The sequence below is a fragment of the Pseudophryne corroboree genome, chromosome 1, assembly GCF_028390025.1.
Source record: "Pseudophryne corroboree isolate aPseCor3 chromosome 1, aPseCor3.hap2, whole genome shotgun sequence".
NCBI classification, from domain to species: domain Eukaryota; kingdom Metazoa; phylum Chordata; class Amphibia; order Anura; family Myobatrachidae; genus Pseudophryne; species Pseudophryne corroboree.
In genome coordinates this window covers 581,985,578-582,011,690 of record NC_086444.1, presented here as the reverse complement: position 1 = coordinate 582,011,690, position 26,113 = coordinate 581,985,578, and positions in this window count along the sequence as shown.

Genomic DNA, 26,113 nt, shown 5'->3' with positions numbered 1-26,113 from the left:
AGTCAATTGGCAAGGAAATTAAATTTGTTAAGAGTAGTAAATAAGTGTTCCCAGGAAACCAAATCGAAAGCCTACTCAGCGTCGAGTGATAGTAAAAAAGAGGAGGTAGAATCTAAAGTGGAGCCTAACTAATATTAGCTGAGGAATGTCTACCGACTATAAACCCAGTATGGTCTGAATGAATCACCCCTGGTAGTAAACATTTTATCCTATCTGCCAGAAGCTTGGTGAACAATTTATAGTCCACATTAAGTAGAGATATTGGTCTGTAAGAACCAGGTAGGTGGAGGTTCCTGCCCAGCTTCAGCAGTAGGCGGATAATAGCATCTGTAGAATACTGTAGAAGAAGCAGTGAGCAGGGCATTAAAAACCAAGACCAATGGGTCTATAAGCCTTTGGAGGAGTATTTTATAATACTCTCCTGATAACCCATCCGGACCAATGGACTTCACGGGCTTAAGCTGTTTTATGGTGACTTCTATTGCCTGAGGTGTGAATAGTAGCTTGTGAGTCAGTCGGAATGGAAGGGGTATCAATAGACTCCCAAAAAGAAGATTCACCAGAAATATCTCTTGGAGGTTGGGTATATATGTCCATATAGAAATCTTGAAATAAAGAAGCAATATTTTTACCCGCGGAGGCATAAGTGCCATCAGGGCGTTGAATAGTGTATGAGAGATGAGGGAGCAGAGGATTTCACTAAACTGGAAAGCAAGCGGCCGATTTTGTTACCAAATCCATAAAATCTATGGTCTTTGTAAAAGGTATGACTATCACCCATAGAGACGAGGAGGCCATCAAATTTGTGCTTAGCCAAAACAAAACCAGATTTAGTACTAGGAGTAGGGGTAGTCTTATAAGTTTGATAAGCTGTCGTTAATTGAGATTGGAGCAGTTTATATGAGGAAGCACGTTCTTTTTTAGTCTGGGAGACATATTGAATTATGCGACCCCTAATCACAGCCTTAGATGTCTGCCAGAAGAGGATAGGGTCTGATTCCAAAGTGGAAAGGTTATCAGGTCTGAACTCCTCCCCCAAAAAATCAAGCTTATTACGGAAACCCAAGGAAGAAGATAAGCAAGATGGAAAGCGTCAAAGTTTATAGGAGCCTACATCTAAAGAAGAAGAAAAGGATACCCAGATAAGATAATATCAGAAAGAAACATCGGCTCAATGTGTGCATCAATTATATTAGAAAAGAGGGGGTTGGACAAAAGAATATAATCAATTTGCGAGAGCGACCCATGAGCGGCAGATAGACATGAGATGTCCTTATCAAGAGGGTGCAGGGCTCTCCAGGCATCAGTTAGCATTAACTGTTTGGAAATAAAATTATACCGATCCTAGGGGGTGGCCTTCTGTCAGCAGAAGAATTAGAGTCCATAAATAGGGAGGAAACCACATTAAAGTTACCCCCTAAAAGTAAACAGCCGGACATAAAGGGAGTCAGTTTGCGTAATATCATGTGAAAAAAGGGAGCAGAGTGGGAATTAGGGGCATAAAAATTACAAAAAGTGTACTGAGAGTTAAAGAGGGAAAGATTAACCAGGACATATCTACCATCAGGGTCAATATCAGTGTGGAGTACTTCTAGAGGGAGTCACTTTTTTGCCAAGAGTACAAATCACCTAGCTTTGGAGGAATAGGGGGCAGTTGCAAGAACTATCCATCCCAGGGTGGATAACTTCGATGTTTCTAAAAGTGATAAATGCATCTCTTGTAATAACACTAAATCTAAATATAGTTTATTTAAATAGACTAGTAGTTTCTTACGCTTAATTGGGGAGTGGATACCTCCCACATTCCAAGAACCCACCTTAATCGATGCCATATATCGCAAAGTACAGGTAATAAACAAGGGACACAGACTCCGTAAAAAACACCATAAGAAAACGCTGGGAAGGGGAGAGGGGGGAGGGGGAAAGAGAGAGATAGAGAAGGAGTACAAAGAGTACTCCATTAACAATTGGAAAAGACATAACTTCACAATTCACACATTTGAAATAAGACAGGGGGGTATATTTACTAAAATTCGTATTTATGTCGATTAGATGGGAGATGAATCACGATTGGCATCGAATGTGTGAATTTGCAACTTTTTGAATTTTTTACGCCTCATTTACTACGCTGTCGTATTTTGATTATTTTAATTTTTCGATGTCGATGTCATTCGTGTTTTTCAAAGGTAGAATGCGGACGATTTTGTGTTTTTGCGGCCGTGTTATGGGGTTTTTTTTTACGAATGTGTCATTTCAATGTTACGGCAGTGTTTTTCCGTTCCCGGCCGCAATTTTTTTCTAACTTTCGTTTTTGTCACTCGTCCGTGATTGGTTTGTTTTCTGATGGAGGAGTGTCTGTGCTCATAACTATAAAACTGCCCCAAACCAACAGAACCTCGTGGGTTTAGCTAGTGGAGAGGTGAGAGGAAGTGGTGTTTGGTGTTGGAGAGTTGTTTGGAGTTTTTGGAGGATTTAAGGTGTTTTTTTGCGATTGCCGAGTGCTGTACTGTGTGTGTAAGTAGTCTTGTCATACTTGTGTAGTTATTTAAAAGTTTGTTTAGTTTTTTGTCTTTGTTATTTTTTTTTCAGTCTATTGTCGTTATTTGTGAGTCTGTGTGTGTGTTTGGTGTGTGGTGTGTAGTGGTAGTGGAGCAGTGTGTTTTGTGTTTTTTTATCAGTGTTTTTTGTTGTTTGTCCGGAATATGTCCCAGTCAGAGGTGAGTGAGGTGGAGGAGGTGAGTGAGGTGGAGGAGGTGAGTGAGAGGGAGGAGGTGAGTGAGGTGGAGGAGGTGAGTGAGAGGGAGGAGGTGAGTGAGGTGGAGGAGGTTAGTGAAGGGGAGGAGGAGGGGGAGGTTGGTGCTGCAGCCTCGAGTGAGAGTGATGGTGCTGTGGCTCCGCAGCCACGCACCACTACAAAGACAGGGCCGAAATGTGAAGTTCAGCTATGCAGAGAATGTTGCATTGGTGCGGGAGCTGATGACCCATCATCATCAGCTGTTTGGGCCTGATGCCGCCAAGGTTCCTTCACGCAGGAAGAGTGTTCTGTGGGGGAAGGTAGTAGCGGCAGTTAATAGTGAGGGTGTGGTGAGGAGGACCAAGGACACATGTCGTAAGCGATTCTACAACATCAAGCGCCGTGTCAAGGCTAAGATGGCCAAGGAGTCAAAGTCAGCCAGACAAACAGTCGGTGGCCATCCCTTCAGAGCGTCGTATCGGGATTGGGAGGAGCATGTGCGGTCCCTTATTCCGCCAGAAGTGGTTGGTGCGACTAATGTCCGGGATTCGGATCGTCCAAGGCAAGATGGTGAGTTTGTTGTACAATATTTATATTCTTTTAACATATGTGCTTTGTCCTTAGTTTTCTGAAATGTTATGTAGATATTTGTGTTTGTTCATTGTTCTAATGTGTTGGTGATGTAGTTAGTTTTGTACATAAATAGTTATGTTTTTTTCCTTGGTTTTGTGAAGTTAGCAGTTGTCCTGGCCCTTTTGCTGCATCAATATATTCTGTTCTTGGGTTTTTTATGTTTTTTTTTTTTTGCCATTTATGGTAGTACTTTAAATGAAGTGTGACTCATGTGTTTTCATAAATGTTTATTCCATTTTGGTTAATGTATTTATGGTTAAGTATGTTGTTGTGGATAGGCCTTTGTGTGCAAGATGTGATTATTGCCGCTGAATTATTATTATTTTTTTAATCAAATAATATATTTGGTTGTTGTGAGTTATTTTTGTCAGAAATTAATTTTTTTGTTACAGACTAATATTCTTGTTGTCTTAAACATCCACGGTTGGTTTTGTAGTTGAATAATATTGTTAATACTGCACCTTAGGGTATGGATTGGTTGGTGTAATTGGTTTATAATTAAAGTATACACACCCAATGAAGTCAGCCAGAAAAGCATAACCAAAGTTTTGTTTAATTCTCATAATGTTCTCATATGTCCACATCACAATAAGGTTTTTGATTAAATATGTAATCACAATATAATGATCATAAGGTCAAACTTCATATTTCTACAGTATGAAAGAGAGCCAGCACAGCCAGGACACAAACCACAATGCCAAGAGATGCGGATGCTGGCGAAGCAGGTAATATTTTTGTGGATACACAAATTCTGAAAACACATAGAAAGACAGAATTATAATGTCTATTTTATCCCATAGGAACTTCATAATCGCACCACACTCCACTAAGACGACATTCAAAGGGGTCTGCCAGTCTCCAGAAGATGGGCAGCAAGAGACGCCGTCTTGAGGGCAGAAACTAACCCCGCATCCTCACCACCACAACGGCGCATCTCCGCTGTGTTGGCTCAGCCACCAGAAGCCATTTTGGCCAGTCCACAAAGCGAGGAACCACAATCCCCTCAGCTGTCTGGTGAGTAAAAATAAAAATAAATAAACAAATGCATTTTACACAGTGTTTTTGCACACAAAAAAAATGTCCAAAAGCACACACTCATCCTTGCACTAATCCACACCAGCAAACCCATGGGGGTAACGTTACTAAAATGGGAGTTGTATTTAAGATGTGATGTTGCCCATAGCAACCAATTCTATCCTACGTTACATTAATACAGCACCTTCTCGAATATAATCCCTGCAATGTGCTTGGTTGCTATGGACAACATCCCATCTTAAATCCAACTTCCATTTTAGTAATTTGAGCCCATGGTAAGCAATATTTCATGGTTCACATCTCAACTTAACAATATGCGCATAATAGGTGTGGCCACTTCTGGCAACCATATTTTTAAACATATGTTTTTTCACTATAATTGAAAAAGATTACTGGGCAAGATTGATAGCCTTTAAAAATGTATGAGTGTATTGTTGAACACATTTAATGTATTGTGTTTGTTTGACAAAAGGAAGCTTTAAACATAATATGTCAATGGTGGAAATTTTAATTTTTCTAGTACTACGTGTTTGGCCATTAAGTAAGGCTGATAGTCCAACATTGACCTTAAAAATTGTTGCAATGAGTAGGGTACCTAAGAAGCCACATGTTTAAAAAATAATGTACAATAATATTTTAAGTTTAGCCCACAAGCTGAAACCAACCAGAAGCCCAACAGTAACTAAATTGTGGCTGTCTTCAACCCCATACATATCCAGACATCATGCCCCAGGATACCCAGCAGGAAACTGACTTGCAGCAAACGTTCAAACTCCACCTGCAAGCAATTGATAATAACCAGCCAACTACGCTGGCTGACATATCACCACCACCCCAAACAACCCCCACCCCCCAATTGAGCCCAACACCACCCCAGCCACAAATGGGACCAGAGTTTTATAGATCCAAAGTCAAACTCACTATAATAAAATACACCAGAGCAACTGTTTGCATAGGGCTATCCTTCATATAATTCTGATAATGTTATTTGAAGTTTAACAAAATGAGTTATGCTTCCAAACAGATTATAACCATTAGTATTTTCTGATGACATCCACTGTGTATATTAAAGCTACATTTATACTGTACTGTACAGTACTGTAAATGCATTTTGTAACACACAGCAGAGTTTATATACAGTAATAGGTTTGTACATGTATAGTAGTATATTTTGTGCACACTATTTAAATGTTTTTATAGATTTTTTGGACACCATGCCAGATTTAATGAAGGCTGAATAATGCAACTGATGCATTGCCTGTCTACAATGAGGGCATAAAAGCAATCAGATATCAATTTGAAGCTACTCTAAGGTCAATGAAGCTTGAAACTGTATTATAGTTAGTCAGCTGAAAAATGGACAGAATGTAGAGTTTTCTTGGGCAAAGCTTTGACTGGTTTAAAAAATTGATTTTTGTCCAGTGACATGAATTGCAGCAATTGATGATATCTAATGGGTAGTCTGTTTATCTTTGACAGTTATACATTATGTTCTTGTTGCTCAAATCAAATCATGTATAGTTTAAAGCCCCTACAGTATTGGCGAGCATTGAAGAAGTGTGCAAATTAAATACAGAAATTTTAAATAATATACTGTAAATAATAGTACTAACATGTGTAGTAATAATAATAATAATAATAATAATAATAATAATCATCATTGACAAATCATAGCATTTATTAGATGACTACAGACTACTTTACTTTCTGCTATAAGAGAACAGATGAATGTATGAAAATAGGCAAAAATATGTTCTACCTCAGACAAAGCAAGTTATTGTCTAAGAATGCTACATTATCTTTCTTATGAGTATTTCTAACAAAATATAAAGTTGCAAACATCTGTAAAGCATAGTATCACTTTGTTCTATTTTGTATGCTGCACAAAGAGTTCCAGGCAATTTACTAAGCCCAAGGGTGATATAGAATTGTTGAATTATTTTCATAAAACTAAATACTTTAAATATGGCCCCAGAGACTCCTGATATCCTTGAAGTCACTGGTAGAGTACATCTTCAGTTATTAGATTTTCATTTATATAAAATCAAGTGGGTTATAACTACTATTTTTTTTTTATTAGCTGTCATTCCTTTTTTTTGCTAAATTTTTTATGATTGGGGATTTTGTAATGAAATTATGGATATTTTGTGATTGGTGATGTAATAGATAATGTTTTGATACTGCTAAGTGATATCATCAGTGACATAAAAACTGTGTAATGTATATGATATTATTCAATGTTCTGAATAATCATATCAGAAAAACCATTATATTTATATAACTTACATTGTCATTTCAAAGGAAGTATTTGTATATTTACAATAGTGTCTAAAGAAAGAATATACAAGTGACTACAGTTTGTATGCACAAGGATTATACAGTAGAGTAATTTCATAATGGCTACATAGTTGTTGGAAGAGTGATACATGTCTGTAAAGATAAAATATAGGTGTTATCCTGTGTACATTGTATTAACTATAAAATAGAAATTATAGTGATTAAGTAGGAGCTTCTCACTGACTGGGTGCAGGGCCTTCTTTTTGTATGGGCTCAATGGGTAGTTGCCCAAGGTCCCCAGGAGTATAAGAACCCTATGCTGATAGCCAAGGGTCCCCTTTTTACAATTTGAAAATCTGCCCTGGGGAACTGGAGATATCGACTTCAAAGCAGTGGTCCCCATCTTAGCCTCTTCCAGCCAGATATCTCAGGTTCTGTCTGACTTAGAGGTTTTCTGAGTGTATATTCCAAAAGCTGGTACTCTCCCCTTTCAGTGAACACTGGCAGCTTTTCTTTACTATGCTGAGAACCAGAGAGATCAGCCTTCCAGCAGCTGGTCCCTGAGCCAGCTCCGCACACCTGGTATGCAGTTTTAAATATTTATCAGTGGATTGCTCTGGCTCCTGAACTTTGATCCCCAAATCCCCAGTACCTTGTGAAAGATGGGACTCTTTAGTTTTATATCCCATTTAAAGCTAAGAAATCTATTTCCTGGAACTGCCAATATCTGCAATCAAGCAAGCTGCCCTCCCACTTTAAAATTATGAATATTAAGCCCACTCTACTATTTACCACTCCCCTGCATATTATACACCCCCTACCACCCTGAAAGTCATTTACCAGGGCCCCTTCATGCAGCCTAATGCCCCTTCTATTGTTTAGTGTTCTCCCTCCAACCCCATCTCCCACCATCTGTGCAGCAAAGGAGTTATTAGCAGAAATTACTGCTCCAGGTCCTACATGCTGAGCCTCTACTGCCTGTGGGACATCAAAGCTCTTACTGATAGCACACCCCACACCTACTGCTGGAGAATGGGTAGGGGCCACAGTACATTGCTTTTCTCAGGGGCCTACACTGCTGTTAAGACAGGCTGCAGGATTTTCCAGTCACTCACTGCTTGCCATGCATTCCCTCCATTCACCAATCTCAGAACCTGGCACGTTTCCAGTGTTCTGTAGTGTTGTGGATTGACAGGTGCTCTGCAGTTTAACAATTTTGTGATCTGTTCTTGCCCATAAATTAATTTCAAAAAGCAACATTGGTTAAAACAAGTGCAGTAATGTCTCTTGCTAGAATTTTTCAGCATTAGCAGTTTACAACATGTCATTGGGACACATTGTTGCAGGATGATTCCTGTCATTTCTAGTATTTAATACAAGATCTCTTACTGCAGTGGCAAATACTAAAATTCTTCACAGATTATATGTTGGTCTTTATGCTCCAAAAAAATAAACAACCCACTTTTCTTCCTTCCACTTTCTAATTGGTTGTAGCTTTAAACCAATAATTATTCAGAGAAGATTATAAGTATTTGAAATGTTTTTTTTTTTTTAAAATCACTACATTTGCTCAAGGTGTGAGAAAGGTAGGCTGCATTCAAGATACTTCTAGAAAATATCGAGACCTAATTCACTATACAAACAGCAATGATGGTTAAGATCTAATTGTTTCTGTAAAGAAATTCATGAACAAATGTATATGTGAATTGAAAAGCAGGAAATGATCATCAGAAACAGGCACAATGGAATCCCAAAGCAAGATTATACAGCATTCTGAATGATCAGCAAAGCAATATGGATAAAGTAACCAAAGGAAGGAGTCACAGGCAAAGATTGATCAGATAGGACAGGGTCTGGGGTTCTGAGTGTACAGTCCTACAAAAAAAAAATTAAACACTGAGCAATACTGCAACTCTTTTCAATAAAAAGTCAGTGTCTTTGTCCCGGATGCTGGAGGTGTCCCCCTTGTTGAATTGGAGATTCACCATACCATTCAGACTACAATCAATAATTGAGCTAACAATGGCCCTCATTCCGAGTTGATCGCTCGCTAGCTGCTTTTAGCAGCAGTGCACATGCTAAGCCGCTGCCCTCTGGAAGTGTATCTTAGCTTAGCAGAAGTGTGAACGAATGATTAGCAGAATTGCACAGGAAAAATTTCATACCGTTTCTGAGTTGCTCCAGACCTACTCCTATCTTGCGATGACTGCAGTCTGTTTAGTTCCTGGTTTGACGTCACAAACACGCCCTGCGTTTGGCCAGCCACTTCCCCGTTTCTCCAGCCACTCCTGCGTTTTTGCCTGGCACGCCTGCATTTTTTAGCACACTCCCTGAAAACGCAGAGTTGCCGCCCAGAAACACCCACTTCCTGTCAATCATATTACGAACACTCAAGCGACTGAAAAATGTCACTCGAACTTGGGTAAAACAACAAAGTTTTGTGTGAAAGTACTTAGCGCATGCGCGCTGCATACCATGCGCATGCGCAGAATTGCCGCTTTTTCACTTGATCGCTGTGCTGCGAATAATGGCAGCGAGCGATCAACTCGAAATGAGGGCCAATTTCCAAATCACATTTCAGCAAAAGCTCAAAATATAGGGTGTGGATTATTAGATCTACACTAAAAAGGTCTACAGACAATAGGTCTACCACTAATGGTAGATATGCATTAGGTAAGCAGGGTCAAAAGGTCAACATGGAATTGGTAGACATTAGGAAAGTTTAACAGGGTCAAAAGTTCGACATGGAAATGGTCAACACAAAAAAGGTAGACAATTATTTATTTTTTGTCACTTGTCTATTACAAACAAGCCCCATTAGTGTGCCATGCTTTTGGTAAGGTGCCTTGTTCCACTGCCACTGCACTTGGTACAGTTTATATTTCCAAACATAGTCCATGTGGATGGTAAAGTATGGAAGAAGTTGGAAGTAACAGAAAAAAAACTTGTGTCGACCATATGTGTGTCAACCATTTTCATGATGACCTTTTGATCCTGACAACCTTTTGAACTGTCTACCTTTTACATTTCGACCTTTTGACCCTGTTGAACTAATGCATGTCTACCATTAGTGGTTGACCTATTGATTGTAGACATTTTTAGTGTAGATCTATAGACCAGATACCCAAGATATATTCGTGGAAAAACTTGAGAATTTGTCATGACCCTGAATCTTTTTTACTGCGGTACTTCTTCCCAAAGTTCCTTCACCACCTCCTACCTGACCTCTCTATTGAGGCTCTCTTGCTGGATAGGGAGCACTGGATAGGAAGCACTAGGTGCTCCATTCTAAACCTCACTTCTGGACAACCACCTAATAGTCCATCTTCATTATTTCCATGTTAAGGGAAAACTGACTAAAATTAATGAGTTTGTAGAGTATCTTTGCTTGCAAATCATCAGGGACCTGGGCCACCACAACCATTCAGAAATGTAGAGACCTTTAGCCAGTCATAAGAATCCAACACTAGCACAACATTAAGCATCGCTTGGGTTTCCCCTTTATACTGCACATTTTCACATCAACCTCCAACTACACGATCAAGAGCCTTTATCCAAGATCAAGAGGTTCTTTCTGCGCTTAACATCCTACCAGAAACACCCCCACCCAGAGCTTATGTGTCCTTTATTAAACCACAGATGTCCAGGCCACCTGTTTCTGATTGGTCCAGCATGAGTACCAGAGACACAAGGCATTCTACCAATTCCTAGAGATGTACTGTATGAAAGGTTTGGCTCCAGTGACACAGTTCTATGGAACTTTTCATCTTCATGCCTTTCTGATGCCCCTTGTAGTTTAGTTTCACTTTCACCCTACTCTCTGTTAACTTAAAGTTTATGTTATATTACCTTGCTGTTGGCTTTTATTCCTCCTAATGCTGGAGAATTCAGGGCATTTAGTGACTATTCATTCATTCTAATTTTTCTATTTCTGCTCTTCCATGTAGCCAACTTCACATTTATTTATATACCAACAAAATACCCTGTGCTCTGGCACCCCCAAGCCTACTGAAGGTATTAAAATGCACCATAATCTTAATTTTATTGACTCTTTATATTATGTTTCTAGACTGCATTCTGCCATTTATTAATGTTACAGTTTATTATTTGTTTTACAATTGATTATATTTGTTTGCTGATGTTCTAATTTTTTTGTGTATTTTAACTTCTACAATAACTTCCTCTCTATCCCCCTCCTTTTTTGCTTTCCCCTCCAAAACCTTGCCCTCTGCCCCCCCCCCCCTTTTTGTTTCTTCTTTTACATGTTTTTGCAATTGCTTTGCCTACTGTGCTGGTTCCCCGGTGCATGGTCCCTGTTATCTGACTGTGTTGTCTACCACCACCTCTCAGCATCCTTATCTTTAAACATGATTCATTTAATGACACTGTTTTGTTTCACAGCAAGCCCTTAATGGGTTTTTAGCCTCTTTAGGTTTTTCTCCTTTTCAATGGTTTTGCTGCCTTCTTTTTCTTCTGTGGCTTCTTTTCTATCCCTCCTACTTACCTTACATTTTCTTGGAGGGTTGATCTCACTTCTATTCTCTATCTCTTGGATAGTATTCTCAAGGCTCTGCTGCTACTTGTGCACTCTCTCCCCACCCTAAGATAGCCATGGCTTATAAGATTTTATCCAACAATATTAATGGCTTAAACTTGGCCTGTCATAATGCAGATGCTGATATTGTGTTCATGCAGAGATCCACATCACTGATGCTTACTTCTACTTGCAAGGCAGAGGTTTTGGTCAAGCATTTTTATCCTTGATCCCATGCAAGAGAGTGTTGCTGTTCTAATCAATAATACATTCTTCTTGTAGGTAACTCCATTCATGCTTATCCTGATAGCAATTTACCAATAGTCATAAGTGCTCTCCGCTCTGAGACAGTAATCCTAGTCACACTTTATGCTCCTAATCTGGGACAGGGACAATTTTTATCACAGCTGGTCCTTCTCTTTGGTAGTGTTGCACAAGGGAATTTCATTGTAGGGGGTGATTTACACGTGTTAATCAATCTGTTCATAGGCAAGTCCAGTTGCATTCCACATGCCAATTCCTTGCACTCCTCTCGGGACACTAGTGTACCTTTAGAGAACCTCCAGTGACATGCTCGTTCTGATACATGGTGCCTTAAAAATTCTACTCAATGCTCAGCCTCACATCACATTTATTCACATGTTGATGCTGTATGTTATTCATGTCCCACTGATTAGCACACACAGTCTCCTCTGCTGATGTACATCCTATTTCCTGGTCTACCATTAAGTAATGACCAGTTGTTTAAACCTTTCCAAGCCTCCCCATCCTTATTTAAGATTCTGACACCTTGATTATGCTATCCTGCTACACCAATACTATCAGCAAAAATATGGGAAGCCATCATTGAATTTTTGAGTTTAATGTTTCTAGCGATGTGGCCCTGGGCTCAGTCTGGGAAACTCACAAGGTGACAGCTAGGGGTAAGCTTATTAGTTGTGGTTGTGTGGAGAAAAAACACCTCCCACAAAATACTTTGCAGTACCTCCTTGGAGATGAAACTGGCAATGCTGATTTTGCAGCATCAGCTAATGCTGTCAGATGATGTCATTGGTCAGCTCTATTTCATTAAAGGTTTTCTCACAATTTCCCTCTCCTGACCAGTTGCTAATACTCTGAAGAAACTTCAGCAGCATTTCTATGATAAATCTGATAAAGCAAACACTATTTTGGTAAGTAAACTTCTTCAAAAATGGACATTAAAAACTGAAAAAAGCTTAAATTGTTGAAGTGTTAGCTCTGCTCAATCGTGGCAAATTTCAGGAGAGTTCCGTTCCTACTATCAATCTATTCATAACCTTTCCTATCATTTCACCTGATCAGTGGGCCTTCTGGAGGAGCCAGACCCATACCTCACTCCAGGTCTACCCCCCGCACTCTTTGAAGCTCAAACAACATACCAAAATGCGTACATAACTCTAGAAGAAACTCTAATTGATTCCCTTACCATATTAAGATCCTACTCTTTGTACATTATACAGACAGATCCCAATGTTAAATGCGTTTCTTAAAATATATGCAAAAATCCTAGCCACCAGATTATCTGCTTTACTTCATTCACTGATTCACCCAGATCATGTGGGTTTTATCTGTGTTCACCCACCCTTGGATAACACAAGATGGAACGTTGATCTGATCTTCTCTATCCACCAACCAAATGCCCTTACCTAATTATGATTTTAGATGCTGAAGAAACTATTCATGCTTAGAGTGTTAGATCAAAGGACCTCAATGGTACATTTCATTGGGGAATTTTAGCCTTATACCACGCCCTTTCTGCAGTTGTGACAGTCAATGGCATTGCAGCTTCCTCCTTCGCGATACCCAATAGTACTGTCAAAGCTACTCCCTCTCACAAACTACAGTATACTAATCATTCGCAGACAAGATTCCTAACCACCCTAACATCTCAGGTATCAGAGCTGATGGGCTGGACCACAAGATGTCTCTGTTTGTGGCTAATGTTCTACTACACTATATATCCTGACTTCACCTGTCCCTCACTTGCTCCAAAAGATTGACTCTTATAGTTGAAACTATGATTATACGAATTGAAGCAGCAACAATTCTTTGGAAATAATGACTGACATTCCTGTGCATGTTTTTCTTTTCTTATACACATGTATTTCCGTGTGGGAACTCTGTCAAGGCATAGTAACCTTTACCTGCTTTCCAAAAATAACTAGTAGGAATACACACTCTTAGTTAAAAGGCGCTATTGACCTATTGATCTTATAGCATGGAACTTAATGTATTCATGTAGTTTAAACTCTGAAATGATGGAAAATATGCAGTGTAATGATACTGCCAGATTATAATTAGATGATAACAATGAGACCCAACACACTTGTAGAATAATATTAGTTGAACATTGATGTACAATGACAATATGATTGATAAAAGTCAGCATCACAGTAATGTAATTTCTCAATGCAATATAATAGCAGTTAATTAGAAAAGAAAATTAGACATTGTAAAATGAAGACTATTTAAATATAATAAGATAATAAATGTTGAAGACACTGTTGATATCACCATAAGTGTTTTCAATTGAACTGTACTTAACCCTAAAAAAGAAGAATGAATCTCTGTATCAGTATCATGTTTCTCTTGTAGTCTATAGTAATGTAGAGAGATGTAGTACTCAGAAGATGGCTGTGGATTCACACTCTGAAACATGAAAATGGAAGTAGAAAATTATATGCAATGGAAAAGTAAGAATTAAGTAGTGCCAATACCAATTTTTGCAAAAAAGTAAAGAAATCATCTGACAAAAATATTGCTGCACTGCCAAAATATAAACTAATACGTATGAATATAAAAAAAGATTAACGATGGTAAATTGACAATTCCTTTAATTACATTAGTCTCACTTTTTATTACTTACAGTACCTCAATAGTTGTTTTCCCTATAAAATAAAGGATAATGGTCAATATGGTCACAACTACAATTTTCAGCATTACTGTATAGGGATGAGCGGGTTCGGTTCTCAGAGAACCGAACCCTACCGAACTTCACCATTCGAGCCCGGTTCCGAGCCAGGCTATGGTTTTAACGCCTGACTCGGAAACCAGAACAAAGCAAAATGTCATCATCCTGCTGTCGGATTCTCGCTGGGTTTGGATTCCATATAAAGACCCGCGCGTCCCCGCCATTTTCACTCCAGCATTGGAGAGTGTACAGAGAGGACATGTCTCCATTCTCTCAGTGTCCGTGGCTTGTGCTGAATCTGTCCAGTCACAGTGCTTGTGTCCTCTGCTGCCATATGTCCAGTGCTGTCCAGTGGTGCTGTGTTGTGCTGCATCAGTTCAGTGGTGGTGTGTTGTGCTGCATCAGTCACAGTGGTGGTGTCTTTTGCTTCTATATGTCCAGTGCTGCTGTATAATAAGTCCCTTACAGTGTTACTGTGTTGTCCAGATCAGACCAGTGGTAGTGTACTGGGCATCAGTCAGTCCAGTGATCATTCACAGTGGTGGTGTCATCTGCTGCCATATGCCCAGTGCTGCTTTATAATTATCTGTATTGTGCTGCATCAGACCAGTGCTAGTGTCCTGTGCATCAGTCAGTCCAGTGACCATTCACAGTGGTGGTGTCCTCTGCTTCCATATGAACAGCGCTGCTGTATAATAAGTCCCTTACAGTGTTGCTGTATTGTGCTGCATCACACCAGTGGTAGTGTCCTGGCCATCAGTCATTCCAGTGACCAGGCAGTCACAGTGGTATATGCTGCTGCTATATGTCCACTGCTGCCGTATAATGTTAATAATAAGAACAACAATACGTCCCTTACAGTATTGCTGTGTTGTACTGCATCAGACCAGTGGTAATGATAATAACAAAAACAACAAGTCCCTTACAATGTTGCTGTGTTGTGCTGCATTAGACCAGTGGTAGTGTCCTGGCCATCAGTAATTCCAGTGATCAGGCAGTCACAGAGGTATAAGCTGCTGCTATATGTCCACTGCTGCCATATAATAATAATAACAACAACAAATCCCTTACAGTATTGCTGTGTTGTGCTGCATCAGACCAGTGGTAGTGCTGCTGCTATATGTCCACTGCTACAGTATAATAATAATAATAATAATAATAATAATAATAACAACAACAAGTCCCTCACAGTGTTGCTGTGTTGTGCTGCATCAGACCAATGGTGGTGTCTTTGCCATCAGTCATTCCAGTGACCAGGCAGTCACAATGGTATACGCTGCTGCTATATGTCCACTGCTGCCGTATAATAACAATAACAACAAGTACCTTACAGTGTTGCTGTGTTGTGCTGCATCAGACCAGTGGTAGTGTCCTGGCCATCAGTCATTCCAGTGACAAGGCAGTCACAGTGGTATACGCTGCTGCTATATGTCCACTGCAACAGTGTTATAATAATAATATTAATAAGTCCCTTACAGTGTTTGTAGTGTTGTGCTGCATCAACCCAGTGGTAGTGTCCTGGTTATCAGTCATTCCAGTGTTCAGGCAGTCACAGTGGTATACCCTGCTGTTATATGTCCATTGCTGCCATATAATAATAATAATAATAATAATAATAATAATAATAATAATAATAACAACAAGTCCTTACAGTGTTGCTGTGTTGTGCTGCATCAGACCAGTGGTAGTGTCCTGGCCATCTGTCATTCCATTGACTAGTCAGTCACAGTGGTATATGCTGCTGTTATATGTCCATTGCTACAGTATAATAATAATAATAATAATAACAACAAGCCCCTTACAGTGTTGCTGTGTTGTGCTGCATCAGACCAGTGGTAGTGTCCTGGCCATTAGTCATTCCAGTGACCCGGCAGTCACAGTGGTATACGCTGCTGATATATGTCTACTGCTGCTGTATAATAATAATAAGATCAACAAATCCCTTACAGTGTTGCTGTGTTGTCCTGCATCAGACCAGTGGTAGTGTCCTGTGCATCAGCCATCAGTCATTCCTGTGCCGCATATTGTGTTATATAACTCCAGAAACATAATGGAGAAAAAAAAATTGGAATATAAAATAGGGAAAGATCAAGGACAACTTCCTCCTAGTGCTGAAGTTGCTGCCACTAGCCATGACATAGACGACGAAATGCCATTGTCGTCTGCCAAGGCCGATACCCAATGTGATAGTAGAGGGCATGTAAAATCCAAAAAGCCAAAGTTCAGTAAAAAGACCCAAAAAAGGAAATCAAATTGAGAAGAAACGTAAACATGCCAATATGCCATTTACGATACGGAGTGCAAAGGAATGTCTAATTCCCTGGCCTATGTTCATGACTAGTGGTTCAGCTTCACATGACGATGGAAGCCCTCATCTTCCCGCTAGAAAAATTAAAAGAGTTAAGCTGGAAAACGCAAAGAAAAGAACTGTGCATTTTGATATGTTATCACAAATCCCCAAGGAGAGTCCAAGTGTGTCGGCAGTTGTGATGCCTGACCTTCCCAACACTGGACAGGAGGAGGTGGCTCCTCCCACAATTTGCACGCCCCCTGCAAGTGCTGGAAGGATTTCCCACAGTCCAGTTCCTGATATTGAAATTGAAGATGTCACTGTTGAAGTACACCAGGATGAGGATATGGGTGTTGCTGGCGCTAAGTGGGAAGTTGCTGATGAGAATTCTGATGGTGATGTGGTTTGTTTAAGTCAGGCACCGGTGGAGACACCTGTTGTCCATGGGATGAAGAAGCCAATTGTGATGCCTGGGCAAACTACCAAAAAAGCCACCTCTTCAGTGTGGAATTATTTCTCCTCAAATCCTGACAACAGGTGTCAAGGTGTGTGTTGCCTCTGTCAATCTGTAATAAGTAGGGGTAAGGATGTTAACCATCTAAGAACATCCTCCCTTATACGTCACCTGCAGTGCATTCATAATAAGTCAGTGTCAAGTTGTGAAACTTTAGGTAAGAGCATAAGCAGTCCACTGACACCTAAATCCCTTCTTCCTCCTGTACCCAAGGTCCTGCAAGCCACACCATCAACTCTCTCAACGTAAACTTCCTCCTCAGTCAGGAACATCAGTAATCCTGCAGGCCATATCACTGTCCAGATTGAGGAATCCTCTCCTAACTGGGATTCCTCTGTAGGATCCTTGAGTGGTACGCCTGCTGTTGCTGCTGCTGCTGTTGCTGCTGGGAGTCGATTTTCAGCCCAGAGGGGAAGTTGGATGACCACTTGTACTATTTCAACTAAGCAATTGACTGTCCAACAGTCCTTTGTGAGGAATATGAAATATGACAGCAGTCATCCTGTTGCAAAGCAGATAACTGAGGCCTTGACACTTATGTTGGTGTTAGACGTGCATCCGGTATCTGCCATTAGTGCTGTTGGATTTAGACAATTGATGAAGGTATTGTGTCCCTGGTACCAAATCCCATCTAGGTTCCACTTCACTAGGCAGGCGATACCAAGAATGTAGAAAGACATCAGAAAAAGAGTCACCAGTGTCCTACAAAATGCGGTTGTATCCAGTGTCCACTTAACCATGGACATGTGGACAAGTGGAATAGGGCAAACTAAGGACTATATATAGATGTATGGCCTCCCGCAGCAACAAGAGCAGTGGCAACAGTAGCAACATCTTGCAAATGCCACCTTGTTCCAAGGCAGGCTACGCTATGTATCACAGCTTTCCGTAAGAGGCACACTGCTGACAACCTTTTACGGAAACTAAACAATCCTTGTATACACACAGACGTACCGAGAGGTCAACTAAATGTCACTCCCTGGACGTCTGTGGGCAGACAATATCTCAGGCGCACTGAGATATTAGTGTATATATACTGGTATACTGGTATACTGGTTTAAAATAAATATTGCCCTAATCCCAATTAAGGAAAAGGAACCAAAGTATACTGGTTTAAAATAAATATTGCCCTAATCCCAATTAAGGAAAAGGAACCAAAATTTTATATCGATTGCCACTTATTAAAAAACAAGCTGCTCCCACTTATAGCTAGAAGTAAACTATACAACAGTCACAAATACATTATAAAGAGAGCGCTAAACACCTGCAGTGTCTATAAATTAATTGTGCAAAAAAGGAAAAGTGCTTATAATATTTTTGGCATAGCATAAAATTTATTACACATAAAAAGCTAAATATTATAATCTTTCACAACTTTTGTATTAATCACGGATTCACATAAAAATAAAAACTAGATATTATAATCTTTCACAGTTTTTATATATAATCATGGATTCACATAATCAAAAATTCAGCACTCGAATCAGATCCTGGATCTAATAACGATACAAAATTACTAACCATGGTTATGTGATACAATATAAAATTCGTTACTTGGAGTGGCAACGTATGTATTTCATTTGGGTTGGAGACCAAGGACTGTCCCAATAGCTATTTATAGTTACCATCTAGCTCCCTGAGTGTTCCCATTTATGTGAATCCGTGATTATATATAAAAACTGTGAAAGACTATAATATCTAGTTTTTATTTTTATGTGAATCCGTGATTAATATAAAAGTTGAGAAAGATTATAATATTTAGCTTTTTATGTGTAATAAATTTTATACTATGCAAAAAATATTATAAGCACTTTTCCTTTTTTGCACAATTAATTTATAGACACTGCAGGTGTTTAGCGCTCTCTTTATAATATATCTTTTACGGAAACAGAGGGACATCATCGCAGAATGGCTTACCCAAATTGGACTCTCCTGGGGATTTGTGATATCGGACAACGCCACCAATATTGTGCTTGCATTATTTCTGGGCAAATTCCAGCACATCCCATGTTTTGCACATACAATTAATTTGGTGGTGCAAATTTAAAAAAAAAATGACAGGGGCGTACAGGAGGTGCTGTTGGTGGGCCGAAAAATTGTGGGCCACTTTCGACATTCTGCCACCGTGTGCCGAAGACTGGAGCAACAGCAAACACTCCTGAACCTGCCCTGCCATCAAAGAAAGCAAGATGTGGTAATGGGGTGGAATTCAACACCCTATATGCTTCAGAGGATGGAGGAGCAGCAAAAGGCCATTCAAGCCTATACATCCACCTACGATATGGGCAAAGGAGGGGGAATGCACCTGACTCAAACGCAGTGGAGAATGATTTCTGTCTTGTGCAAGGTTCTCCAACCCTTCGAACTTGCCACACGTGAAATCAGTTCAGACACTGCCAGCCTGAGTCAGGTTATACCCCTCATCAGGCTTTTGCAGAAGCAGCTGGAGAAATTGAAGGAGGAGCTAAGATGGAGTGATTCCGCAAAGTATGTGGGACTTGTGAATGGAGCCCTTTATTCGCTTTGCCAGATTCAAGGGTAGTCAATCTGTTAAAATCAGAGCATTACATTTTGGCCACCGTGCTCGATCCTAGGTTTAAAGCCTACGTTGTATCTCTCTTTCTGGCAGACACAAGTCTGCAGAGGTGCAAAGACCTGCTGGTGAGTAAATTGTCAACTCAAGTGGAACGTGACCCGTCAAAAGCTCCTCCTTCAATTTCTCCTGCTACTGGGGCTGCAAGGAAAAGGATAAGATTTCCTAGCCCATCCGCTGGCAGTGATGCAGGGATGTCAGGAGCAAGTGCTGACATCTGGTCCGGACTGATGGACCTGCCAGCGATTACTGACATGTCTACTGTCACTACATATGATTATGTCACCATTGAAAGAATAGTGGAGGATTATATGAGTGACAGCATCCAAGTAGGCATGTCAGATAGTCCGTATGTATACTGGCAGGAAAAAGAGGCAATTTGGATGCCCTTGCACAAACTGGCTTTATTTTACCTAAGTTGCCCCCCCTCCGGTGTGTACTCTGAAAGAGTGTTTAGTGCTGCCGGTAACCTTGTCAGCGATAGGAGGTTACTTCCACAAAATGTGTAGAAGATGATGTTCATCAAAATTAATTATAAATTCCTCCGGGAAGACCTTTACCAGCAATTGTCTCCAGAGGGACCTGTGATGATAGATTCCAGTGGGTACAAATTAATTCTCTGTGAGGAGGAGGATGTACACAGTGAAAGGGGTGAGGAATCAGAGGATGAGGTCAAAATCTTGCCTCTGTAGAGCCAGTTTGTGCAAGGAGAGATTGATTGCTTCTTTTTTTTGGTGGGGACCTAAACATACCACTCATTTCAGCCACAGTCATGTGGCAGACCCTGTCGCTGAAATGATTGGTTTGTCAAAGTGTGCATGTCCTGTTTATACAACATAAGGGTGAGTGGGAGGGCCCAAGGACAATTCCATCTTGCACCTCTTTTTCTTCTTTGGATCATGTGCTGTTTGGGGCCAAGTTTTTTTTTTAAGTGCCATCCTGTCTGCCACTGCAGTGCCACTACTAGATGGGCCAGGTGTTTGTTCCGCACACTTGTGTCGCTTTGCTTAGTCATACACCTACCTCATTGGACCTCTTTTACTTCGTTGCATGATGTGCTGTTTGGGGCCTAGTTTTTTTAAGTGCCATCCTGTCTGCAACTGCAGTGCCACTTCTAGATGTGCCAGGTGTCTGACACTTCCATATATGTCCAGTGGTACCAACATTTAATTCAAGTGATTTGGACGTAGAATTCCAGTGATTTGTACAAAGAATTCCAGTGATTTTGCCATTTAATTCCAGTGATTTGGACGTATAATTCCAGTGATTTGGACGTATAATTCCAGTGATTTTGCCATTTAATTCCAGTGATTTGGATGTATAATTCCAGTAATTTGGACGTATAATTCCAATGATTTTGCAGTATAATTCCAGTGATTTGGACATATAAATCCAGTGATTTTGCCATTTAATTCCAGTGATTTGGACATATAATTACAGTGATTTGGACGTATAATTCCAGTGATTTTGCCATTTAATTCCAGTGATTTGGACATATAATTCCAATGATTTTGCAGTATAATTCCAGTGATTTGGACATATAAATCCAGTGATTTTGCCATTTAATTCCAGTGATTTGGACATATAATTCCAGTGATTTTGCCATTTAATTCCAGTGATTTGGACGTATAATTCCAGTAATTTGGACGTATAATTCCAATGATTTTGCAGTATAATTCCAGTGATTTGGACATATGAATCCAGTGATTTTGCCATTTCATTCCAGTGATTTGTACGTATAATTCCAGTGATTTGGATGTATAATTCCAGTCGGAATTGTTTGTGTCACTTGGCTTAGTCATACTGCTACCTCATTGCACCTCTTCAACATCTTTGAATGAGGTGCTGTTTGGGGCCTAGTTTTAAAAAGTGCCATCCTGTCTGACACTGCCATGTGAGTCCAGGGGACATGCTGTATAAGTCCACCAATTGCAGAATTTTTAAAAAATTACAGGGGCATGCTGGAGATGCTGTCAGTGGACCGAACAATTGTGGCCCACTCTCGACATTCAGCCACTGCGTGACACTACTAGATGGGCCAGGTCGTTGTGTTGCTTAGCTTAGTCATACAGCCACCTCGGTGCAACTTTTAGGATTAAAAACAATATTGTGAGGTGTGAGGTGTTCAGAATAGACTTGAAATGAGTGGAAATGAATGTTATTGAGGTTAATAATACCATAGGAGCAAAATTACCCCCCAATTCTGTGATTTTAGCTGTTTTTATGTTTTTTTTCCAAAAATCAACCAGATCCAAAACCAAAACCAAAACACGAAAGGGTGGTTTTGCCAAAACCAAGCCAAAACCAAAACACGAAAGTGGAATTAGAACCAAAACAAAAAACACAAAACATGAAAATTGCCAGCCGCACATCTCTGTTACTGTATTACAGAATGTATAATGCATTTTTGCCTGAATAGACCAGGTATTGTGCATTTTAGTTTATGATTTTCAGACTAGGGCAACCTGGGGTTCCCAAAGTGCAGCTATGGGTTATCTCATAGAACATGCTAAGCCTTGTAGTTTCATCAGTGGGGTCACTAGGGCTGGTGTCACCCAGTGCAGAACCCTTGAAAGGAGACATGACCTTGTGACCTCTAGTCGATGCACCTTGGTGAATTAAACACACCAGATAAAATAATATGGAATGTGGAAACAGAGCCGGTTCTAGATCTTGTGGCGCCCAGTGCGAAAGTTTCCTTTGACGCCCGCCCCCCACTTGACAGGTAAAATAGGGTTAGTACGCTCCGAAGTTGTGCGCAAAAAATAGGGACGTGGCTTCATAGGGAAGGGGTTTGGCCACAGAATAGTACCAATTCACATTACATAGCAAAGCAGTGTCCGTTAGTCACATTACACCAACAGGTGTGCCCCCAGTAGTTATGCCACTAGTAGATATGTACCCTGCAGATGTGCTCCCAGTATATGTGCCCCCAGTAGTTGTGCCCCCAGTACATTTGCCTCCAGCAGTTGTGACTCCAGTAGTTGTGCCCCCTGTAGATATGCCCCCTGTAGATTTGCCCTCAGTAGATATGCCCCCTGTAGATGTGCCCTCTGTAGATGTACCCCCTGTAGATTTGCCCCAGTAGATGTGCCCCCTGTAGATTTGCCCCCTTGGCTGGCCAGCTAAAGACCCCCCTCCCTGGCAGATTGGGGGCTCTGGTTGTGGATCAGGGAAGCCCGGGGGCTGGCTGTTACCTGGGGACCAGGAACAGTGATACCTATACCAGGGTCCTGAGCAGAGGGTGCACCCAGAGGGAGAAGCGGAGGGGAGAGTGGAGATACACACCGCTGAGAACACACCTGTGGGGCACTGAATGGTGCAATGTAGCCACAGGGCAGTGGGAGAGGTCTGGATGCCGGGGTCTGTGTCACTGAGCCAGGCAGAAAAAGTGGTGACATGATCCTGGGTCGGTGGCGACTAGATCCTTCTCTCTGTCTCTGCTCGATCTTCAGTGCGGGGGTTCTTCCATGGGGCAGCTATGTCCTCTCTCACTGCCTGTGCTGCAACTATACAGCCGGGGTCCTAATCACCAGCTGGGGTCTTCTCTGGTCCTGCCGCTCCTAGCGTCCTCTGATCTCCAGCCTTCCACAGCAGGTGCGGGTCCTTGCTTTCTGGTGGTGGGTCTCTCCAGGGTCCATCAGCACTCTGCTTCCCTGCCATCCAGATCCTCCAGTGTTCCAGCAGCCACAGAGACAGCCCCTCCACACCCAGGTCCTGCCTGTAGCAGGGATCATGAAGACCGGGTACTCGAGGCGGGGCTCTTCTCAGTGTCGGCTCCTCCCAGCTCTACAGCCAGATCAGCAAACTGCAGAGGGCTCTGTAGCCGGATCCTCTCTGGGTCCTCCTGCCGGATATTTGCCTGTCCCTTAGCTGGGGTGCTGGTAGGAGGCGGGCACCTGCGAGGTGACTGTGGCCATGCTCACAGGCTGCAGTGCCCCAAGCACAGGCATGCCTTGTCCGCACCTAGAACCGCTCCTGTGTGGAAAGACAAGTGGCATATGTTCAACAACGCGGGATGTGAACATTCATGTAAAGATGTGGATACATCTGTGCTCCGACGCAACAGGGTGATAGCAGTTGCTGGCGTGCCTTGGGCATGCGCATCATTTGCATGAATTGGAGCATCTCCGTATGCTGCCTTGGTACAGCTAGGAACTGGATTGCCTAACCATGCCAAGAGTGCATGCCTGCGATGTAGCCACGCTAGATGAGCATGGCTACATCTGTAGATGGTGCAAACAAAATTATTGGATGATCATTTTGAATGTCTGAGGACTTGGATACAATGTGAATTTGTTGAGATATTGTTTGTTTTTTAGGTGGAACCATGGGTCATACACCACTGATGTGTGGTGAGGCAGAGCCTTTCCTGTCATACTAACATATACAGTATGCCAGAGTTTTGACTATATAAAGTAAATGAAAAAACAAAGAATATATTAGAAAGATCTTATTTTTATTATTCTAATCATTTTTGAAGTCAACACTCTGGACTAAAAAGTTTATGACGTTTGAGGCAGTACCTCACCTTCCTATATTTTCCACATATCTCTGATAAAAACTAAGCAAATTTCCAACAGTATATACTGCTACACCTGTGCCTAATCCCCACTTGAACCCTTTGGCTCATACAGTATATTGTGTGTAAATCTGACTTTGGTACTAGCCATTACCTCACTGCACATCCCTGTCATACACCCGATGTGACTGAGTAGCAAAAGGGAGCTATTGTATTTGGCTGAGAACAGGGCCATAGCCAGAAGAAACTGGTGGCATTTGTTGGTGTGCCCTCAAAGACAGTGAGTGGTATCCATCTACAGTGGAAGAAGCATGGACACCAAGAATCTCAGCATCGGAACAGTGGTTGAACGGCTTGGATTGGCTTGCAGAGCACCAGACTGTTGTGCCACATGTTAAATGGCCTTCTAATTCACAAGATGTGGGACTGTTTGGCTGGGTCTAGCATAGTACTGCTGGATCAGTTGCTGATATGTTTGGAACTGATTAGTGTTTATTATGTGCCCTAAATACCTGTGGTCCTCATTTGTCATGATTGACTTTTGTCCACTGTTCCATCACTGAGATTCTTGATGTTCATGCTTCTTGCACTATTGATGGATACTACTCACTGTCTACGAGGGCACACCAACTGTTGTCGGTTGAAAAATTCAAGAGACCAGGTTCTGGGATACAAAGTGTTGTCACAAGTTAAAAGCTAGATTGGATTTGAAGAAGTCTAGGTCCGCTGCAGCCAGACCTAACTTTGATTGGAACTCCCTTGCTATGCGTAAGTCTCTAGGCTTTATAGCCCTGCAAGGATACGCTAACATTGTCTTAACAGATATTACATTCAGGGTCTGTGAAGCTAGGTGCAGTGATCCTTCACATAACATAAATCATGTTATCCTTGACAACTGTAGACTATAGACTAACTATGTCTTTCACACTGGTCAAAGGTAAAAGACAACTTGGAACTTAATGTGAGACTTTATTTATAAATGGTGCCTATATGTCTGCAAAGCACTAATCCTAATAAAAAGTCAGTATATTAAGCAATAAGTTCATACATATACAAAATGGAGTTGCACATGCACAAAATGGCATTTAAAAAATAGTTAAAAATAACACCCCATATACCAACAAACGCAGCCACCTTCTCCAGGTTATGGCCATGCTCGCGGCCAAAAACAAATGCTCCCTGTTTCCACTCAGTCATGTAACATACACGACCTATGGGTCCACCTGAAAAAAAATAATATCTCAACAAATGTGCATTGTATCAACACCTCAGAAATTCACAATGATCATCTAATAGTTTTAGTGTCACCATCTACAAGCATGTTCTAGTACCACGTTTTTGAACATATATCGCTTGTCTTTCCACATTTCGTATTATTTTGTCCAATGTGTTTGTGTTTTGTGGCAGACTGCACATCATGACCTTGTTCTTCTCACACTGGGGAATTGCCCAGTGCTCTAGGAGCAGCTGGGCAGCCCCAGACTCTCCACCCACAGTGTGGATGCCAAGCATATGATCGCCTCGTCCTTAACTGTTGCTCTGCTCTTTTGGTTTCACCCAGTCAGATGGTGTCACCCAGTGTGGTCTGCTGTCCACACCCCTCTAGTGATGCCACTGTGTTTCAGAAAACCTGCAGAGCCACAGGTTGTCCAGGCCTGATGTAGGAAATATTAGCGTGTCAATTAATTTAATTGTAAATGCAATATATCTAGAATGTACACAGAATGTTGTGGCTACCATATTTCACATTATTTTGTTGTAACCAATGTTTGTTTTAAAATATTAGCATTTCAAAGTTTCATAAATTGTTTATAAAAGGTAAGCATTTTATATTGTGCAGTCAGTAATTTATGGTGATTATTTTAAGATGTAATAAATATGCAGCAAAAGATCAAGATCATGAAATATGACATTAATTTATTTATTTACTGTTTATAATTGTATTGACATTTATCTGCAGCCTGACTCTCTGTGCCATGTTAGAGAACCCTTCCCACTCTACTTTTTGACATTTATTTGCATTTAATCATTGTAATCATTGTGAAGCTT